The 21890-nt window shown below is 45.0% G+C and overlaps 1 long non-coding RNA gene across 2 annotated transcripts in view; it reads left to right on the forward strand.

Moving 5' to 3' along the window:
• The first annotated feature begins 426 nt into the window (after positions 1-426).
• The window catches only part of LOC147438124 (uncharacterized), a 225152-nt gene continuing 203688 nt past the window's right edge, over positions 427-21890 (forward strand). For both annotated transcript variants that reach the window (XR_015184743.1, XR_015184742.1), the window contains exon 1: positions 427-592. This is a non-coding gene — a long non-coding RNA (uncharacterized LOC147438124). The remainder of the gene's footprint in view (positions 593-21890) is intronic.

Raw genomic sequence — 21890 nt, forward strand, 5'->3', positions numbered from 1 at the left:
TTTTTTCTCCTTTAAGCAACTTCTATTTCTATTGAAATAGAAACTTATCTTTTTTTCTCTTTTCAATTTCCAAGTGAAACATTGACGGAATCTTCATCAATATCTAATAAAAAAAATTGACACTCAAACATGTGGGTGCTCTATTCAGATTTTTCAGCTGGACTAATATGTGACTAGTACGGCCAGCTGCCGAAAGCGACCTCTCTCTCCCTCTTTATCGCGTGCAAAGAGACTTTTTTAGTTTTGGACTTTAGCCTTCAGATCGCAGATTGCTACACGTAAAAAAGGCTCCCCCCTTTTGTCATATTATGTTAGCCATATTATGTTATGTTATGTTATAGTAAATAGTAATAGTATAGTATATAGTATAGTAGAGCCATATTATGTTAGTAGACGCACAAGCGAGCTAGAGTATAGCGAGCGAAGCTGACCAAAGAAGGATACGCAGAGGAGCTCTCTCTCTCTCTCTCTCTCTCTCTCTCTCTCTCTCTCTCTCTGTGTGTGTGTGTGTGAGAGAGAGAGAGAGAGAGAGAGAAGCGCTGATCGCTCCTTTCGGCCTGCTACCTTCCCTCCGGCTGCTTCGACCGCACAGGTTTGTCAATGGTTTCATGCTTAAAAACTGTCAATGGAAATTTGAGAATGTTTTCATGCTCAAAAACTGTCAATGGAAATTTGAGAGAGAGAGAGAGAGAGAGAGAGAGAGAGAGAGAGAGAGTATGTCAGATGAGAGGATAGGATGATCGTGATGGCACTTCTGAAGCCCAAACTGAGTGAAAAGGGAAGAGATGGGGGCAAGAAGATGGAGGGGGTGTGGATTGTTATAAAACCATGGAGCTCTCCTATCTCTTGCATGAATCTATCTCCGTGTGTGTGTGTGTGTGTGTGTGTGTGTGTGTGTGTGAGAGAGAGAGAGAGAGAGAGAGAGAGAGAGAGAGAGAGAGAGAGAGAGAGAGAGTGAGTCTTAAAGCTGAAGCTACAGCCGTTGCAAAGTTGCCAAATAATCGGGGGCACATATTGACGATGCTTCCCTTTGCCATGCACACACACGCACATGCGAGCTTATTAGAGAGAGTATAGTGAGTGATCGAGCGCTTGAGAGAGAGAGAGAGAGAGAGAGAGAGAGAGAGAGAGAGAGAGGAGGAGATGATGATGATGATGTTGTATTTACGTCTTTGGGGGGCCAAAATGACCCATGGGACCACAAAAGGTCTACAAGATGCTCCCCTCATGTGAGGGGGGGTAGTGGGCTAGTAGCTTTCTTGTGTGTGAGTGTTGTGTGATGATCCAATATTTTGGCAAAATAGATGTCTAAAGCTACCGGGGAGGGGTGTATCCGAGAGAGAAGCTCCTCAAAGGTGACATGCCCTTGAAAGAGCTGTGGAAATTCAACACGGATATGTGCGTATGCTGGGTACTCAACGGTGACATGAGCCTCGCTTTCCACTTTGTTCAACTTGCATTGTGGGCATGTCCTCCTATTTTCCTTAATATTCAGCCACCCTCCCCTTTCAATCTTGAGCATGTGTGATCGCGTCCGCATCAAAGTAATGGCTTGTCTTGCCCGATGGGACATGGGTGTCTTTATATGCATCTGAGTGTCCCCAGTCTTGTAGGTCTCCCAATATTGTGTATTGATGTGCTTGTCGTAGTGCTCAAATTTGGACCTGTGTACTGCTGTCTTCCATCTGGTGTGTAGGGCTTCAAGTATGCTTATGTCAAAATTCAGCCCATGTTCATGTTCGGTGTGTTCCTCTATATGCATGTCCACATGGTCTCCCACATTCCATCTAGAGAACCATATCTGTATGTCTTCTACAAGACTAGATGTGAAACTTACTCTTGTAATTCTTTTGCGGCTTATATCCGGTTTGCCATGCCATGTGGGGTAGACGGCTCTCTGGCATCATCTTAACTTTCATGAGGTATTTGTGTACTCTCTGTAAGGCTTGCATTTCCAAAGGTCTCTTGCCTGTCTCCAAAAGCATCACTGAGTATGGGGTGGTAGTTTTGATCCCCAGGTGTCTACATAGGAATTTCTTCTGTATCTTTTCAATGTCGTTCGAAGTGCTAGCGGGGATACTCCCCCCCCATACCTCTACACCGTAAAGTATTGTTTGGACCACACATGCATCAAATGCCATAGACTTAATTTCCCATCGCTTTGTGACACTCTGCTTGCACATGTTCTCAAATTCATAGTATTTTGCATGTCCTGCATCAATTTTGTTTTGCACGCAACTCCCCTATGCATGGTTTGAGGGAACATAGATGCCCAAGTACTTGAAACTCTCAACCGCTTGGAGTGTTTGCCCATCATACGTGATGATGGGTTGATTCTTATTCCTACATGTGTGGACTGACATAGTCTTTGTTTTGGCTACATTGACTGACAGGCCTGTTGCATTGCAAAATGCATGTACTGCATCCAGAAGTTTCTATAGAATGAGGGCATTGTAGGCAAGGAGAACTACGTCATGGCATATATGAGGAGAAGAAGCGTGGAAGTGCCAATACTAGGGTGATCTCCCCCCTCTTTCATAGCCTCATTGATGAAGTCATCAAGCTCGTCTATGCATAGTTCGAAAAGCGTAGGTGACAAAGGGCATCCTTGTTTAACTCCCATGGTGCTCCTGAATTCTTGTGAGAAACCTGTTTTTGTCTTGAGTTTGCATCTGACCTCTTGGTATAGGCGCCCTACGGCTGCCCTGATATGCATAGGAACTCCTAGAGCTTCCATACGTGACCATAGACCTTGACGGGGTACTGTGTCAAACGCTTTCTTGAAGACAGCAATACAGAGTTTTGCCTTTTAGCCTGGCTTCTTCCATCAAGACCCGGAGTGTCATTAGGTGGTCTACCGTGCTATGACGGGCTCTAAATCCTGCTTGTCCAGTGGCGCGTTTCCCGTTATTTTCGGCCCATGTGCTAAGATCTTTCTTGATAATGCTTCCAAAAAGTTTGGCCATACATGAGCTCACCATGATGATGCGATAATTAGTAAGCAAATTGCGGTCACCTCCTTTAAAGAGCGCTTTCACCCAGTTCTCTTGCCAGTCTTGAGGTAGGTATTGGCTGATTGCTTGATTTATCATATGGTGTATCCATTTCTTAGCCTCACTACCTGACCATTTCGGCATTTCAGAGTTAAGATGTAATGTGTCAGCTGCTTTCCCATTCACTAGGCTTTTGAGGCCTTTAATGACTGCCTGGAAGGTGATGGGCTTTGGATATTCAGCCTGAGGCCTTGTGTATATCACCTCTTGAGCCCCCGGCGGGGCATATAGAGTTTGTACATAAGCATACATTTCGTGTGGGCTGAAATCTCCCATCACGTCCCCTTTCTTCCCCTTCATGTTACGCCAAGCTTTCTTTGGCTCTTTCTTGAACCTGCTCAAGTCTAGTTGTTCTTTTGAGAGTTTATACATCTTTTTCCTCGTGAGTGTATTGTATTCTCTAGCAGCATTCCCATTCATTTGAGTGTTGTGATAGACCTCTCATCTTACGTTTGGCCTCCTTGCATTCTGCATCAAACCATGGAGTTATGAGGTAAACCCTTCCTAATCTGTTTGCCACTTTGATATTTGCCCATAATGGTTCTTGCCGCTTCCTCCATTGCATGTCGGAAGATCTTCCACGTCTCTTCAATTTCACAAGGCATGTTCCGGTCAAACAGTAAGCTATCTAAGAGACTAGCATAGTCCTCTTTTTTTGTGAGTTGCATCTTGTATGACCAGTTCGGTGTATTCATTATGTTGACAATAGGCATACTTGGCATGTGTAGGCATATATGGATTGGTGTAAGGTCTAAGGTCGGTAACCTGCTACCCACTTCAAAACGGTGGACCAAGTCCAATGCATCGTATCTCACCAAGGCATAATCATTTGTACTCCTCCCATGACTTGTCGTGTAACAAGTGTATGATCCAGAGTGTATGAACGTAACCGCACCATTCATGGCTACAAGCTGCATTGAGTTCATCATACTTATCATAGCTGACCCCTGTGCATTCATGATGTTATCACTTGAACATCTGTCCCACATAGGACCAAGCATAAGTTCTCCATTCTTATCCGCAGGGTGCAGTGAATGGTCCGTCAATTGTACCTGTGTGTTTGCAATCCGGGCATTCAGATCCCCAAGAATGACAACTGCTCCGTCACGTGCATACGTGCATACATTGCAATGTCTGTACATAGGTCAGCAAAGGGATCCTTTTTAGGTAGCTGGTTTGTGTCATAACAAGGTGACTCTCGATGCGGGATATAGCATCCTGCGATAAAGATCAATCCTTTTGATGAGCAAACCTTAACCCATATATAGCGTTTGTGCTCGTCAACCTTGCATACATCAACCATCTTTTGAAGCTCTTCCTTATATATTACAGCTACACCTCCTTGTCCTCGCATTTTGGTACCAGTCCACCATACTGAGTGCTTGATGTACCCACTAATGTCCGGCAGCCTGCATGTGTTTTGTTCCCATGTTTCCAATAGAAAGAGTATGTCAGCTTGTGGTAGAATATCTACCAACCCTTCTCCTTTTTTCCATGGAAAACCTCTACAATTCCAACGCGTAACCTGTATGGTTGTGATCCCATGGGTCTTGTGCCCCTATGCATCCTTAGATGGTGATGTCGGTTTTTCTCCTTGAGGTGTTCCTCATATGCTTTCCTTCTTGTTGCCTGTTGTGCCGGTGTTCTATCTTCACTTACATAGTACTGAGTGCCTTTCAAGTAGAAGCGTGCAGTTTCCAAAATTATGTTCCTTTTACGAGCATCCAACATTGTGCATACAACTGCCCGATGAGCATCAGTCTTCTTCTGGCCCACTCTATGTGCCCCATATACTCCTGCATCTTGCATGTCAAGCTTTTCTGCTAACAAGGTGGTAACATCTACGTTCAATGACATGACTGTTTCCCCCTCAAGTTCTGGCATGCCTCGTATCACAATGTTTCGAGATCATTTCTCCCGTTCCTTGTACTCAGTAGGATCCTCATGCGTATACATGCTCTCATGCGTATACATTTCTCCTGTCATGTGCCCCATAGTCTTCTCTTGTTTTACTATTTGTGCCCAAGATGGAGGAGACCCCTCGGATGCATCGATTACATTATTGGTGACCTGTGTTATGTGATTTCCTTGTTCCAGCACTTGGGATTGCAGCGTTTTCATGGTGTCTTCTTATTGTTGAAGCTTTAGAGCTTGTAATTTAATGGTATGATCCAGCTCTTGGTTGCGCAGTGTCAGGGCTTTGATGTCGTCATTTTGATGTGAAATCACCTCGTTCTGTTGTCGTACTTGTTCCTGGATTGATAGTAGCAGTCCCCATATGTCCTGGGTAGTACATGTAATTGTCATGTCCCTTGATCCCTTGGGGGGCGTGGGGGTCGTGTTCTTCGGCATTGTTTTGATAGGTGAGGAACTCACTGTTCGACCGCTTCTTGATATCCTTTGGTTAATGTGCGATGATTGCGTAGAGTCATGCAATAGCCACACAGAAGTACATGGGTGTCACACACAGAGAGAGAGAGAGAGAGAGAGAGAGAGAGAGAGAGAGAGAGAGAGAGAGAGAGAGAGAGAGCTAAACGACTATCAGAAAAAGTGAGATAGTGAGGTGTCTCAACGAGAGAAAGAGTTGAATGTGCTGATAAATTTTTGCAAGGCCAAAAATAGAGGAAGATTTGATTAAAAAGAAATGTGCGTGTGTGTGTGTGTGAGTAGTTTGAACCCAGGTCAAACCAACTAGATAGAAAAGAGAAGACAAAAATAGTAACATGTGGCAAGTGAAGAGAACTTAGTAATCTTGAATTAAACAGTTCTAGAATTCATGAGAGCTACAACCATAGTGAAAAAAACTAGAGATAGATCCAGCTTATGGACTTGGAATTTAGAAACAGTAGATGCTCTAAACAGGTAAGCATGGATACAACTAGAAAGCTTGAAATAAATGTAGATAACCAAAAGTGAAGATAAAGTCCATGTGGAATCAGCATTAGACCCTCCAGAAGGAAGTGTGAGGATTGTTACCTCTTCACCTACGCCGGGTAAGATGGGGGGCTCCTCGTGCGTAGTCGACGCACGTGATAAGCCAAGTCGCGAATAGGAAGCCTCCTTACAAGTCCACAATACCTCTCTCACCTCCCTCACACACACACACACAGAAGCGGATGCAGAAAAAGCACAAAGAGAGAGAGAGAGAGAGATGCTGTACGTACGCCTCTACGTATCCTTTGGCCAGCTCACCTCTCCTTTCGGCCTGCTGCACGGAGCTCACCTTCCCTCCGGCTGCTTCGAGCGCACGAACCGTGAGCTCTCGCAGCAGTTTTGTCAATGTTTTCATGCTTAAAAACTATCTCAGCGACATGGTTTTATCAATGTCTTCAGATGATTGTATATATATATATATATATATATATATATATATATATATATATTATGCCTTGAAGATTGTCTCAACGTCATGTAATGGACACAACTAGGTTTGTCAATGTCTTTAGATGATTCTATACATATAGTAGTAATGGAAATTTACTACTGCAAGTTTTATAATGTCTTCATATGATTCTTTTTATGTATGCTTAAAAACTGTTTCAGCGACATGGTGTAATTATAGTTTTTTCACACGTCAATCACACGTTGGACGCAGACGGGTACGGAAGTACGGAAATAGTACGGATCAAACTACCCGAAATTCCACATGTCAGTCTTTCAGATAGCCTACTACATAGGATGCTACATACTACACCACCTGGCACTGGGCAATGGGCACCATGTTTAAAACTTTATACACAAAGACAAAACCATAGAAACTTTAGAAATTAGAATTTAGAGACTAGCTTGTTGCTCAATCTGGATTCTGCACACGTGATATGAGTGACGGTATAGTAGTGGGTACACCAAATTCCAATCAGACTTCAATTAATGACCATGTGTCAAATTTCAATCAGGCATGTAGACAGAGAATAAAAAGTGGAGAGATGGTGCCTCTAAGTAATAAAGTAACCTGCAAACAAAAAGGAGTGAGGACTGTAGAAGCAGGCCAAAAAATATTCAGGAGTGTAGTCTCCTGAAGGCTGAATTCAAAACATACGTAGAGACTATCTACTAGAATCTAAGTGTAGATACTAGAGTCAATAGTGAACACCATACACCATACGACATAAGTAAATGTCCAAAACCATGGTTCAAAAGCAGGTGGCCATGCGCAGTGAGCTCTAACTCTCACCATAGCTCACATCCTCATCGTCATAAGCAGCATCATCCTCGTCCTCGTCCTTCCAATGCAGGATAGTTCTTGAATTTAACCAAGAACCGCCTTATCGCTTTACCCTTAATCTTTCTGTCTTTATGTGCCAATATCTATTCTGGAACAAGGATCTCCCCGTTTTCTTCCACTTCGGGTTGCTCATCAGGCTCCCCATCGTCGGGCACATCGCCTTTAAAAGGCTTCAAGAGACTCACATGAAAAGCATTGTGAATTCTCCAAGTATCGGGCAGCTTGAGTCTAAAGGTGTTGTAGGAGAGCTACAAAAGAACAGGAAAAGGCAGATGGAGGATGGGCTTCCTCTAGAACTCAAAATTACTAACCCACTTTCCCTTAAGAGCACCCAATCGTTCTCCTTCAATTTCAAATTGCGACGATGGTGATCTGCTGCCTTTTTCTGTCTTTCTTGAGATTTCTGCAAAGCCTCGCGAACCTTGGCAGAAGCCGTGTCCAGGTCGCGCGTGTACTCATCGGCTTCAAAAATCTTATTTTTCGTGCTTAGAAGGGTAGGACCTTCGTAGCACCTTCAATAATCTCAAATGGCGCCTTCCCCGTCGAAGAGTGTATCGTGTTATTGTAGGCAAATTCCACCAAAGGTAAATACTTTTCCCATTGAGTCTACTGATCTGAGATGTAAGACTTCAATAAATCTAGTACCACTGATTTGGCAATCTCGGATTGCCCATCAGTCTGCAGGTGGAACGATGACGAGAACTGCAACCGCGTGTCAATGTTCTCCTGTAAGGTGCAGCGGAAGTGAATGTTGAACTTTGCTCAAGATGAGTGCTCCGAATTGTGCTCAAGGGTTCCTTTTACTTACAGAATGGAGAGCCTTCCGTTCCTTTAGTGAGAGTGCAATGGACGCAAACAAAGTGGATGAACACTGTGAATGGAAGTGCATGAGACTGAGAGATAGAGAGAGAAGAGAATACGACACTAGAGATGTTGTCAAACCCTCCTCGGAAGGCCCCACTCTATGGCGAGAGCGGTCTACTTATGATTGCACAAATCTCTACAATGCTTGGACTTGCCGACGATGAGGGCGACGATGAGACGGACTGGAATCTGAAAACGCTAAGGGCTGAAATCTGCAAATCTTGTATCTGCTGAATTCTGATTCTATGTCGATGACGATGTCGATGGCTACGATGCGATGACGAAGCGCTAAAAACGCAGATGCTGAAATCTGCGTTTTCCGGGCTGAATCTGCAAACTTTGTGGGATCTGACCGTGTGGCGAGGATCTGTTGCGGGAAGGTGAGATCTGCGAGGTTCGGGACTTGTTCTCTGTGTCTAAGTGCTGAAAACTGAAAACGCTGGTGCTTGTGTTGGTTCCGTCGTGGTAGATCTGCAAAACGCTGAAATGGTTGGCAGATGCAAAAACGTTAGGGCTGAAAATTTGCTGATGGAGGAAATCCACTAACGCTAGGGCTGATCTGCTATCGTCGAGTGGATTTGTTGTGTCTGCTAATGCCGAAGCTCCTCTGCAATGCAAAATCGCCAAGACTGATCTGTGCTTGCAAAAACGCCAGCTTGATGCTGAGTTGCTGAGTTGCAAAAACGCTAGGCCATGCTGTTGGGGGTCCTGCTGAGAAGGTGCCTGTTGAGCGATGCTCCTGCTGCCTCTTCTGCCAGAGTGCTAGCGCTAGGTTTCTATTTATACAAACTTAGTAAATTTGCCCTACCTACTTTCCAACAAAAGTCACTTAAAAATAATAAGTGAAAAATGTCAAAAATAGGGAAAATAGGTCTATGCACTGTAAAATGCTCTTGATGGGTTCCGATGGAAATCTGATGATCATGCTATGTGCAGCTAGAGGATATGCATCTAATCAAAGTGTCTGGACATGCACGGTCTGCGAGCAGACTCACAAAGGTGCCAGATCACTTCCTATTCTAGACTGACTTGACTGAACTGAACCCTAGTCATGCTGTAGCTTGTCCACGTACAGATAAGGTTGGATGTATCACATGACATCCCCTCTTTTTCAAAGTGAGGTACTAGTACCGAACTGTATGGCGTCGAGGGAGATCGCCAATAGCATCCGGAATCGTGGAAGGGGCTCTTCGCCGGCCCACTTTGATGTGTGGGTTGTGCAGTACTTGAACTTCATAAAGGTCTGCAACGCTTGCTTCTCTGGGCCGCGCTGAAAGCGACAGTCTTCTGTAGCTTTTTTGATGCTTCCACTTCTTCTATGGACGTAGGTTCACCTTCTTCAAGAATCTCCAAGGCTGAAAATTCATGAAACCACTTTTAACACAAAACGTGAACATACCCATGCTTGGTGCTCATACTTTCTTGTGCTCTTTCTACAAATGTGTCATGCCAAGGAAGAGACATGGACTGTGACTTTCTTGAATGCATACTTTTCAATTTTTCATGAGAAATCCTCATACATCCTTGCTCATTCATGAGTGAATCGTGTTCAACGTACAATATGGTATGCCTATGAAAAGGGATCGCATAAAGACACTGACTAAAATACAGGAAACAATCACGAATAAAACACTTGAACTGTGTGTGCTGACTAATCATACGAACACATAATACTTCCTGTGAGGGTTCTTTGGACCTAGGCTCGAGAGCCAAGATCAGTTCTTCCCGAGGGATCGAAACGTCCTGAGGGGGTTCTTTGGACCTCGACTCGAGAGCCAAGATCGGTTCTTCGAATCTGCTATGAGGTTAGTTTCACTAGACAAAGTATCAACTAAACCATCATCCTTGTGAACAATCACATCTTTTTCCTGCAAATCATCATGCTCGTGAGAAATCACATCTTGATCATGCAAATCATCATGCATGTGAATAATCACAACTTGATCATGCAAATTATCATGCTTGTCATTGTCATCTAAATCATCATGCTTATCATTGTCATTCAAATCATCATGCTCCTCATCATGCAAATCATGTGTGTCATGCTTGGGAGCAGAAGAGACTGAGAGAGTCTCCTTTCCCCGTTCCTGTTGCATCTGTGCCTGCACTTGAGAAAAGAGACGCAACATCTCTTTCATTTGTTGGGCACTCTACGCTTCATACGCTAACCGTCTTTCTTCGCACTCGCGATCGAATTTCGCTTGTCTTTCTTTGACTTCCAAGCGTTCTTGCTCGTACTCACGCTCTATGGTTTCCACTTTTTCTTCGTATTCACGATCTATGGCTGCCATAGGATCTGGTGCAATCTTTGGCGTAGATGGGGAAGGGTCGGAAAAACCTCCCGGTGAGGAAATTTCTTCTTTACCACTCCCATGCTCACCATCTCCAAGCGAAGTATCCATTCCGCTTTGAGTGATGACCATCGACTGAAGTCGTAGGTTCTTGTGGGTTCTTATGGTCTTGGGTTCTTAGGTTCACGAGGAACTTGGGTTCTTGTGGGTCTTGGGTTCTTGAGGTTCTTGGGTTCTTCTTTAGCTTGCAATCTGTGTTCGAGAAGGATCTTCTCTTCACCCGAGTTCTGCTCTTTTCCGTGGGCGCACCCCTTGGCGGCCTTGCGCTCACACCAAGGTTGCTTTTTTCCACCTCACGTCGATTGGCCGGCCGCTAAGTGCACGGTCCGCTCTCAATGAGTGAAAAGAGGCACAAGGGGAGGCTGGACAAGCCCTTCTTTCTTGGGTTTCCTGTCACTCTTCAAAAAACGATTAGGAATCGACACGCCCAAGTTACGTGCAACCGCAACAAGCAAAAAAATTTAATGTGGTTCTTGTGGTTCTTTCCTTGAGTGATACTGAACACTGCCAAAGCTTTGATACCAATGTAAGGTGCAGCGGAAGTGAATGTTGAACTTTGCTCAAGATGAGTGCTCCGAACTGTGCTCAAGGGTTCCTTTTACTTACGGAAGGGAGAGCCTTCCGTTCCTTTAGTGAGAGAGTGCAATGGACACAAACAAAGTGGATGAACACTGTGAATGAAAGTGCATGAGATTGAGAGATAGAGAGAGAAGAGAGTACGACACCAGAGATGTTGTCAAACCCTCCTCCGAAGGCCCCACTCTCTATGGCAAGAGCGGTCTACTTATGATTGCACAAATCTCTACAATGCTTTGACTTGCCGACGATGTCGACGACGATGAGACGGGCTGGAATCTGAAAACGCTAAGGGCTGAAATCTGCAAATCTTGTATCTGCTGAATCCTGTTGATGAGGATGTCGATGGCGACGATGCAACGCCGATGCACTGAAAACGCAGATGCTGAAATCTGCGTTTTCCGGGCTGAATTTGCAAACTTCGCGGGACTTGACCGTGTGGCGAGGATCTGTTGCGAGAAGGTGAGATCTGTGAGGTTCGGGACTTGTTCTGGATGTCCAAGTGCTGAAAATTGAAAACGCTGGTGCTTGTGTTGGTTCTGTCGCGGTAGATTTGCAAAACGCTGAAATGCTTGGCAGATGCAAAAACGCTAGGGCTGAAAATCTGCTGCTGGAGGAAATCCACTAACACTAGGACTGATCTGCTGTCGTCGAGTGGATCTACTGTGTTTGCTAATGCCAAAGCTCCTCTGCAATGCAAAAATCGCCAAGGCTGATCTGTCCTTGCAAAAACGCTAGCTTGATGCTGAGTTGCAAAAACGCTAGGCCATGCTGTTGGGGGTCCTGTTGAGAAGGTGCTTGTTGAGCGATGCTCCTGCTGCCTCTTCTGCCAGAAAGTGCTAGCGCTAGGTTTCTATGTATACAAACTTAGTAAATTTGCTCTACCTACTTTCCAACAAAAATCACTTAAAAATAATAAGTGAAAAATGTCAAAAATAGGGAAAATAGGTCTATGCACTGTAAAATGCTCTTGATGGGTTCTGATGGAAATCTGATGATCATGCTATGTGCAACCAGAGGATATGCATCTAATCTGTGTCTGGACATGCACGGTCTGCGAACAGACTCACAAAGGTGCCAGATCACTTCCTATTCTAGATTGACTTGACTGAACTGAACCCTGGTCATGCTGTAGGTTGTCCACGTACACATAGGGTTGGATGTGTCACGTGACATCTTCCAAATAGCCTTCCAAAACAAACTCGTGAATTTGGGGTCCCTGTCGGAGACAATCGTCTCGGGCATGACGATCTGGGCTTGATTGTTTTATTCACTGGAATGACATGAGCTTGCTTGCTAAATCTGTCAATAACAGTCCATATACTATCATGACCACTTTGTGTTCTTGGGAGATCAAAAATGAAATCCATTGCAATACTTTCCCAGGGGTGCGTGTGTATGGGCAAAGGCTGTAACAATCCTTGTGCTTTATGCCTGTCAAACTTGACCTTCTGGCATACCAAGCAACTGTGCACAAACTCATCCATGTCCTTCTAGAGTCTCAGCCAAAAGAAGTATCTCCCTACACCTTTCAAGGTGGTCGCAATGCCGCGGTGACCCGTAAAAGGTGGACAGTGGCATTCGGTCATAACCTTGTCCCTCGACGGCTGTGTAACGCACAACATGGTTTCCTTCATCAAGTAGCCATCCCGAATGGAATATCTTGCTACTATCTCCCCATCCTGTATCCAAGTGAAAATATCCGCAAAATTTGTTTCTGTGACATATTGATCGACCATATCCTCGAAGCTCCTATGATGTATCGCGGAAATAGCCAGAACCAATGGAGACAAAGCATCTGCCACCAAGTTATTCTCTCCATGTATATGGACAATCTGGAAGTGAAACTGTGACAAGATGTTCGCCCACCGCTTTTCCGATAGCTGCTTCTGTGACAAGAAGTAGCGTAAACGCTGATGGTTTGTGAAGACAATAAAATCCGCTCCGAGTAGGTAATGATGCCACTGAGTCAGAGCATGGATAACCGCCAAAAGCTCTTTCTCATAAATCTGTGCTGTGAATTCCGGCCTTGAAAACAATCGGCTTTCGTAGGCAATGACATGGCCTTCTTGCATTAAGACCACACCTAGACCACGACCATTTCACGTGCACATCTAACCCTATGTGTACGTGGATAAGCTACTTCATGACAAGGGTTCAGTTCAGTTAGCTTAGGAAGTGTTTTGGCACTTTTATGAGGCTGTTCGCAGACCGTGCATGTCTAGACACTTGAAATAGATGCATATCCTCTGGTTGCACACAACATGATCATCAAATTTCCGTCAGAACCCATCAGGAGCATTTTTACAGTGCATAGAACTATTTTCACTATTTTGGACATTTTTCACTTATTATTTTTAAGTGACTTTTATTGGGAACTAGGTAGGGCAATTTTAGAAAGCAAGTACGCAAAGAAACCTAGCGCTAGCACTTTCAGGCAGAAGAGGCACTAGGAACCAAAGTTTAACAGACACCTTCTCAGCAAGACTCCCCACATCATCAGAGCTAGCGTTTTTGCATCTGCAAGGACCTACTGATTTCATCCACAGGCAGCGTGGCGTTTTTTGCACAACAGATCAGCCCCGGCAGCAGCAAGATACATCAAGAAGCCTAGCGTTTTGCATTTGCAGGACAACCGGCAGCAGAAGAACAGTTTTCAGCCCTAGCGTTTTTGCATCAGCATGACCCTTTAGCGTTTTGCAGATTTACTGCGACAGAACACCAAGAAGCATCAGCGGTTTCAGTTTTCAGCAGTCAAACATTGGAGAACAGGTCCCTAACCTCGCAGATCTCACCTTCCCGCACCAGATCCTCGCCGCACAATCAGATCCATCGAAGTTTGCAGATTCAGCCCGGAAAATGCAGATTTCAGCATCTGCGTTTTCAACGCGTCGTCGTCACATCTGTCGTCATCGACATAGTCATAATTCAGCAGATAAAGCTTTGCAGATTTCAGCCATTAGCATTTCCAGATTTCAGCCCATCTCGTCGTCGTCCTCGTCGTCGGCAAGTCCATTGAGATTGGTGCAATCAATAGTAGACCACTCCCGCCATAGAGAGTGGGGCCTTGGGAGGAGGGTTTTGACAATTATTCTAGTGTTGTATTCTTCTCTGTCTATCTCTCAGTCTCATGCACCTTCATTCACAGTGTTCACCACTTTGTTCGCGTCCATTGCATTCTCTCACTAAAGGAACGAAAGGCTCTCCCTTCCGTGAGTAAAAGGAACCTTGAGCACAGTTTGGAGCACTCATCTTGAGCAAAGTTCAACATTCACTTCCGTTGCACCTTACATTGGTATCAGAGCTTTGGCAGTGTTATGTATCACTCAGAGAAAGAACCACAAGAAACACATAATTTTTTTTGCTTGTTGCGGTCGCACGTAACCCAAGTCCTCTTGGGCGTGTCGATTCCTAATCGTGTTTTTGAAGAGTGAGAGGAAACCCAAGAAAGAAGGGCTTGTCCAGCCTCCCCTTGTGTCGCTTTTCACTCATTGAGAGCGGACCATGCACTCATCGGCCGGCCAATCGACGTGAGGTGGGAAAAAGCAACCTTGTTGTGAGCGCAAGGCCGCCAAGGGGTGCGCCCGCGGAAAAGAGAAGAACTCGGGTGAAGAGAAGATCCTTCTCTAACACAAATTGCAAGCGAAAGAAGAACCTCAAGAACCTCAAGACCTCAAGAAACTCAAGAACTCAAGAACCTCAAGAACCCAAGAACCCAAGACCCACAAGAACCCAAGTTTCTTGTGAACTTAAGAACCCATGTAACCGGCCTGTACTTTCAAAAAGGGCGGTAGACTTTAGACTTAAACCTTATTTGCTTTCACCCATCTAATTTGTCGTCCACTTTACTTGTACTTTCAAGACACAACAAAGGGGAGAATAAACGTTGTGGTTCCCTACAAGCTGCCCCGCACAAACTTGGCTGAATTTCAACTGTTCCGGCCCGATTTCGGCAGCATAACTGTACTAGGACCCTTCACAGTCAGTATTCCCACGCATTGAATGACTTTCCCGACGCATACGGGTACTTTGCAAAACCTGGCGAGAATCTGCAGCACGCTGAATTCTCTGTTTTCAGCCCCGAAAATGCGCCAGATCACCTGTACAGCGGTCCCCTCGCGTCCCCGAACCTCCTGGGGGTATTAGGGACCGTTTAGGGCCAAAACCCTAAACCTGCAAAAATACACAGCAGGCTGTAATTTACTGTTTCGGGCTCCGTTTCGCGTGCTGGTCGCATCCGTAGCAAGTCCTCGAGCTCCCGCACCTGTAGGGCTACTTGCCCTTTGAATCGGACGAGATTTCTGGCGTGAAACCTCTCCGAATTCACCTGTACCTACGGGGGATTAGCCGCTAGCTAACCCAGTACCTGTGCAAGAGGCTCTTGCCTCGGCAATCCCGCACGAACCCACACAACTGTACATTGGTCAATTGAAAAGCCCACTAGAGGGGCATAACATACTGCCATAGGGGAGAGAGAGGGCAGTGCGTAGCGTGCAGGGCATCACTCCTGGCACCGCACTGTACATAGGAGCGAAAGGAAGCACTCCATAGCTCTTAACCTGTGACAATCTGAAAATGAGCCTCTCCCAGCTTAAAAATCAGCGCCCATTTTTCTGCATGAGGAAAGTGCACCAGAATGTGCCACTTGGCGCATTTACAAGCATTTTCCCGTTTCGGGGTTGCCGCCTAAAAATCTCCCAACCGGTTGCTCAGTTGACTTCACGGCAGAGTAAGAAAACGTTCTCCTTGTCATTCCGGAGTTCCCTAAATTTTAGGAGATGCTGCCATTGTATCTTTCTAGGTCATCTGACCCCCTTTGTACACTGTAGCCACACCCAAAACTGAAATGTAGCCTCTGTAGCAAAGGATTCCACTTTGGCTAGTCAATGACCCCACTTTGGCTAACCATAGTCTTTGTCCAACCTTAGTGCTCTCTTGCCCTCAGGCCTGGACTCCCTTTGGACAGTTCCACACTAGCTATGCAATGCAGGGCAGTTAGATTTCCCGAGGGGTGCTTCCAATAAGTGAAAGTAAATAAATAATAAGAACACGCTGGTGACAACCCACGACTTCAGTGTATGGTCATTACCCGAAGCGCAATGGATACTTCGCATGGAGGTGATTAGCATGGTAGTGGCAAAGAAGAATTTTCCCCATCAGGAGGTTTTTCTGACCCTTCTCCTTGCCCATCTACGCCACGGTTTGCACCAAATCCTATGGAGGCTTTGGTCAAGTCGATGATGGACATGATGACACAACAACAAGAAGCGAATCGCGTTGCGATGGCACAACTAGAAAGAAAAGCATAACGACAGGAAGCCATGGAGCGTGAACACCAAATCAGACAAGAAACCTTGGAGCGTGAGCGTGAGCAAGCGCGCTTGGCGGCCGAAGAAAGACAGGCAGAGCGTGAGGCACAGAGAGAACTACGCATGCAAGAGTTGGTCCGATAGATTCTCACCTCAAAGCTCGAGCCAACCAAAGATGTTGGTAGTTCATTAAGTGGCGCAAGCCGAGATTCGGACTCCAACAACCCCGTCATAGAGAAGATCACGTTTAGTATGTATGATGGTAAGATAGATGCTATTGTTATTCATTCTTGGTTGCATCAATTTTAATGCTTATTTTGCGACCATTAAGAAGACGGGAAATAGCAAGGTTTTGACGGCAGTTATGTACCTTGCCGGTGATGCCATTAATTGGTACCACGCATGGCAAGAGGCACAGTTGATTGCGCACCTAGAGGAAGCCGAGGATGGCGCGCCCTTTTCTTTCAATTTGGCCGACTTCCAAGACAAGCTCAAGGCGCGGTTTATGCCCCTACAGTACCTAGCACGGTTGAGAGACGATGTAAGATGCAGCGGAAGTGAATGTTGAACTTTGCTCAAGATGAGTGCTCCGAACTGTGCTCAAGGTTCCTTTTACTTACGGAAGGGAGAGCCTTCCGTTCCTTTAGCGAGAGAGTGCAATGGACACAAACAAAATGGTGAACACTGTGAATGAAGGTGCTGAGACTGAGAGATAGAGAGAGAAGAATACGACACCAGACATGTTGTCAAACCCTCCTCGAAGGGCCCCTGTCTTGATGGCAAGAGAGGTCTATGCTATTGATTGCACAATCTGGTACAAGATGTTGATGCAAATCTATGTGATGCTATGTCGAGGCCGATGGTGGTGCCAACGATGACGAGACTAGGGCTGAAAACTGAATGCTTGGAAATGCTTTGCTAATCTGCAACTGTCGACGATGACGGGGCTGATTTGCATGCAAAACGCTGATTTCATGCTGTTGGAAAACGCTGATTCTTGCTGGTTCTGCAAGCTGAAAAAAACGCTGGATCAGTGGCTGGAAAAACGCTGTCTAAGGCTGCTGAAATCGCCAAGTCTATGGTCCTGAAAATTGCTGTGGATAGAGAGCTCAAATGTTGGCTGTGCTGCTGAAAATCGCCAAGTGTAGGGGGCTGAAATCGCTGGCCTGTGGAGCTTGAAAAACGCCAGGAGACCTCTGTTGGAAACGCCGGCTTTCTTGTTGAAAACATTGGCTTAGCTGTTGGAAAAACGCCAGGCACTGAGGGAGATACCTGCTACAATCACTTGCCTGTGTACTTCCTCTCTTCTTCTAGAAATGCTAGTGCTATGGTTTGCTTATATATTTACTTAGTCGAATTGCCCTACCCAGTTTCCAACAAAAGTCACTTAATAAATAAGTGAAAAATGTCAAAAATAGAGAAAATAGGTTTAATGCACTGGAAAATGCTCCTGATGGATTATGATGGAAATCTGATTATCATGCTGTGTGCAACCAGAGGATATGCATCTAATCTAAGTGTCTAGATATGCACGGTTTGCAAACAGACTCACAAAAGTGCCAGATCACTTCCTATTCTAGACTGACTTGATTGAATTGAACCCTGGTCATGCTGTAGCTTGTCCACGGACACATAGGGTTGGATGTGTCACGTGATAGACGATTGGCGCAGTCTCAAGCAAAATGGTATGCCAGTTATGTTTTCCTCTAATCGTGTTTTGCAGCTCTGCACCCAATTACGCAAATTGGATGATGAGCGCAAAGAGGCTTTCATTTTTGAGTTGGACGACTATATCAGGTTTGATGTTGAAGTCCTCGACCCAATCGATCTCAATAAGGCGGTAGCGATTGCTCTCGCACAAGAGATGAAGCACAACAAGGGAAAACCTAAGGAAAACAAGACTTCCACAAATACCTCTCAGGTTCTCAGACTCCTTAGAACGGTAAGAACCGTAAGAATGGTAACTATTCTAACCAATTTTCCAATAGTCTCTCAAAAAAGAACTCTCCAAATGAACCTTAGGGTAAAGCTAACACAATTGCAAAACCTAAGCTCACTCCAGATGAAAAGGCAGAACAAGGAATTTGAGCAAGATACATCACGTCGGAAGAACAAAGCATTTATTCTAAGGAAGGTTGTCGTTTTCATTGTCACATCAAGGGTCACATAAAAAGAACATGTCCTAAGCTTGAATCTAATGAATCTAAAGAACCCACAAAACCCACTTTCTCTGTCAATGCAATAAATGAGAATACGAGTGTGACCCAAGTCTCTCATGATCCTCCCCATTGATGAGTCTCTCAGTAAGTGTTATGGTCATGTGAAGGGTCAACGTTTTGTCATATTGTTTGACCCAGGCAGTATACATGATTTGATAAGTGACTCTCTTGTCGAAAGAGCCCGCTTGGAGGTTCGCAAGACATCTCTTGTCACAGAGTGATGACATGGCTATCCGAGGGCAGAAACCCTAACCCTAATTTTTGCCAAAAACCCTAATTGCTGAAAACTTTAAAACTTGCAAACCCTAAAATCTGCCAAAAACCCTAAAAACAGCAAAAACCCTAACCCTAACCCTAAAACTGCAGCAACACTGATTTCGGAGCTGATGATGTGGCAGAATCCCGAAATTTGCGGCGCTGAAGTAGGGCTGCGATAGCTTTGCTTTTCTCAATGCAAGAGAGAGAAAGAGAGACAGTTTTTGCTTTAATTTAAAAACTCACGAGAGTTTGAGAGAGAGAGAAGAGCCTTTACTTTTATGTAGGCTTTTGATCTGAAGCTTTTGGGGCTCTGCTTTTGGCATCCCTTGTAACCTTTAAATAAGTGGTTTGGGCTCACTTCTCAGGGCATCTGGACGCAGAGACTGAGAGTGAAACCCTAACCGCTCTCTTGTACTTTGACATTGATTAATACAAAAAGAAATACCAAAAGGGGCGCCGGTCTTTGGGGCCAATATCTCTAGGCAGGGAACCGTGCCGGGCCAGTGCAAATCTATTGTGATCTGTGAACTGTTTTGAAGTGGATATTTGGTGCTGTCGTGATTGATTCTTGACTTGGAGTGTCCAAGTCTATTATAGTGGTATCAGAGCACGACCTATTTCTCTTCTACGGGAAATCCGATCCCAATTTTTTTTTTTCCGCGACAAGAATCAGTCGACTCCTTCTGCATCCGGAGATGCGAGATGAGACCACAACGAAGATGCACGAGGAGAGTATGGTCCGCCTCGGCCTACTCAGGCGGAGCATCGAGAGATGAGGCGTCGACAATTGATCAACGATGCAACAAAGATGATGCTCAATTTTGCCAAGGACCCGAAGATGGCAAAATATATGAGCCAGACCTCTTTGGAGGAGGTGCATACGGAGTGGCAGAGAACCACACCACCACCCCCGAAACTCGCTCTCAAGAAACCTCACGTTCCCAAGAAGTATACAGAGAAGGAATTAGAAGAGGTGTTTGATGCACGGATTGCTCAGCTTTTTGACGTGCAGAACAAAGCTAAAAGCACGGCAAAAAGCAGAAGAAAGGCACTGACTTGACGGGTTATATGGGTTGTCGGTCGACATTCGACAAGGCCAAGAAACAGAAGAAGCGTGTTTGATTTGAAGGAGTACCCAGTTCTTCTTCTTCTTCTTCTTTTGACAGTTCTTCTAGCTCTTCAGATTCGAGCGAAGAAGATAGAAAAGGCAAAAAACGAAGCAAGAAACAACGCTTTGGAAAGGGCAAGAAAAAGGCAAAGAAGTCTAAATCTCGCCCAGTGAGTGACAGTTCTACAGAGGACTCGTCTACTGACAGTTCAGACTCTGATGACGGCAACTTTTATGCGAACAAGAAGAATTTTTATAAAGCAAACCAGTATGACTTTCTGGAAGACAAAAGCAAGAAAGTCTGAGAGTTTAAGGAAGGTGGACATGCCATCAAATTTGATACCTTTTCAGGATACAAAGATGCTTCGAAGGCTTTGTCTTTTGTACAGCAGTTTGACATCGCTTTCGCAGGAGGACGCTACTCAAAGCACTCCAAGATTCGGAGAGCTGTCTCTTACTTTAAGGAGAATGCTCGGACGTGGTTGTCCACGCTTCCTTTAAACAAGACTGCGCCAGTTAAATGGCTGAAATTTAAGAAGCTTTTTATTTCTTCTTGGTTGACGCAAGAGTATGAACGCGACATACGAGCTGCTTGGAACCATCTTCGGATGACCAAGAGAGATACCGTGGATGCGTACTGTGAGAGATTCTGGAGCTCTTTTCTACCCGCCTCTTCATTGAAGAAGATCTCGTTCAGAGAACAGATTGAGCGGTTCACCTTGGGTCTACCTATAGAGATCCGAGATCACTGCTTAGAACAGAAGTCAGCTTCTATTCAGGAGTTAATGAGTCATGCGAAAAGAGGCTCGAGATCACTCTCGATCGGATGGGACCACTTGCGGAGTTCTAGTGGCACCAGGCAGGGACGTGGCCATTACACCTGTCATTGGCAAACTTCGGTTGCATTGTCAGGGGTATTCGGGGCATGAGGACTTCTTCACAATGCCTTTGGAAGGTTGTGATGTTCTCTTAGGGATTCCCTGGTACCACAAGAACAACGCCGTGGTCGATTATCGGGCGAGGAAAAGCGACACTGACTACAGAGAAGGGCAGAACCATTGTACTTGATATTAAAAAGGGCGAGTCTGTCCCTATTGTACCGGCTTCGGCCATTTCTAAATTAATGAAATCCAGTTTGCTTGTTTACTCGATCTTTATGAAAGAGTTGAGTGATGAGGATAGGATAAATATGTCTAAACTCGATAAAAAACGCCAAGATTTTCTACACTCTCATGCCGATTGCTTCTCAGAGGACCTGCCAGGCGAGTTACCACCTGCTCGTCTTGAAGATCATACCATTGATTTGATACGTGGAAGCACACCACCGAACCGGCAACCTTACCATGTGAGCCGAGCAAAGAATGAAGAGATTATGAACCAAGTGAAAGACCTCTTAGAAAAGGGTCTTGTCCAGCCTAGTACTTCACCGTATTGCTCTCCAATGTTATTGGTTTTGAAGAAAGACGGATCTTGGAGAATGTGCATCCATTATAGAGCTCTCAACAAAATCACCATCAAGAACAGATTTCCGATTCCTAGGATTGATGAGATACTCGACAGAATACAGGGACCCTCGTGCTTTAGCAGGATTGATTTGAAGAGTGGATATCATCAGATCAGAATCGCGTCGAGAGACGTCTACAAAACAGCTTTTCGGATGACTTTCGGGTTATTTGAGTTTTTGGTGATGCCTTTTGGCTTAACCAATGCTCCTGCGACATTTAACCGGATGATGGACAAGATTTTTTGAGAGCATAGACTATTTGTTGGCACTTTCTTTGACGACATCATTGTTTTCTCCAAGAATGAGGTAGAACACAGAGATCATCTGCTTCAGGTCTTTCAGGCATTACGAGATCACAAGTTAGTGATTAATGCAAAGAAAAGTGAGTTTTTCCTACCAGAGATACATTTTTTGGGACACATT

This window comes from Adiantum capillus-veneris, chromosome 17 (assembly GCF_014529385.1).
Source record: "Adiantum capillus-veneris isolate H3 chromosome 17, ASM1452938v2, whole genome shotgun sequence".
Taxonomy (NCBI): Eukaryota; Viridiplantae; Streptophyta; class Polypodiopsida; order Polypodiales; family Pteridaceae; genus Adiantum; species Adiantum capillus-veneris.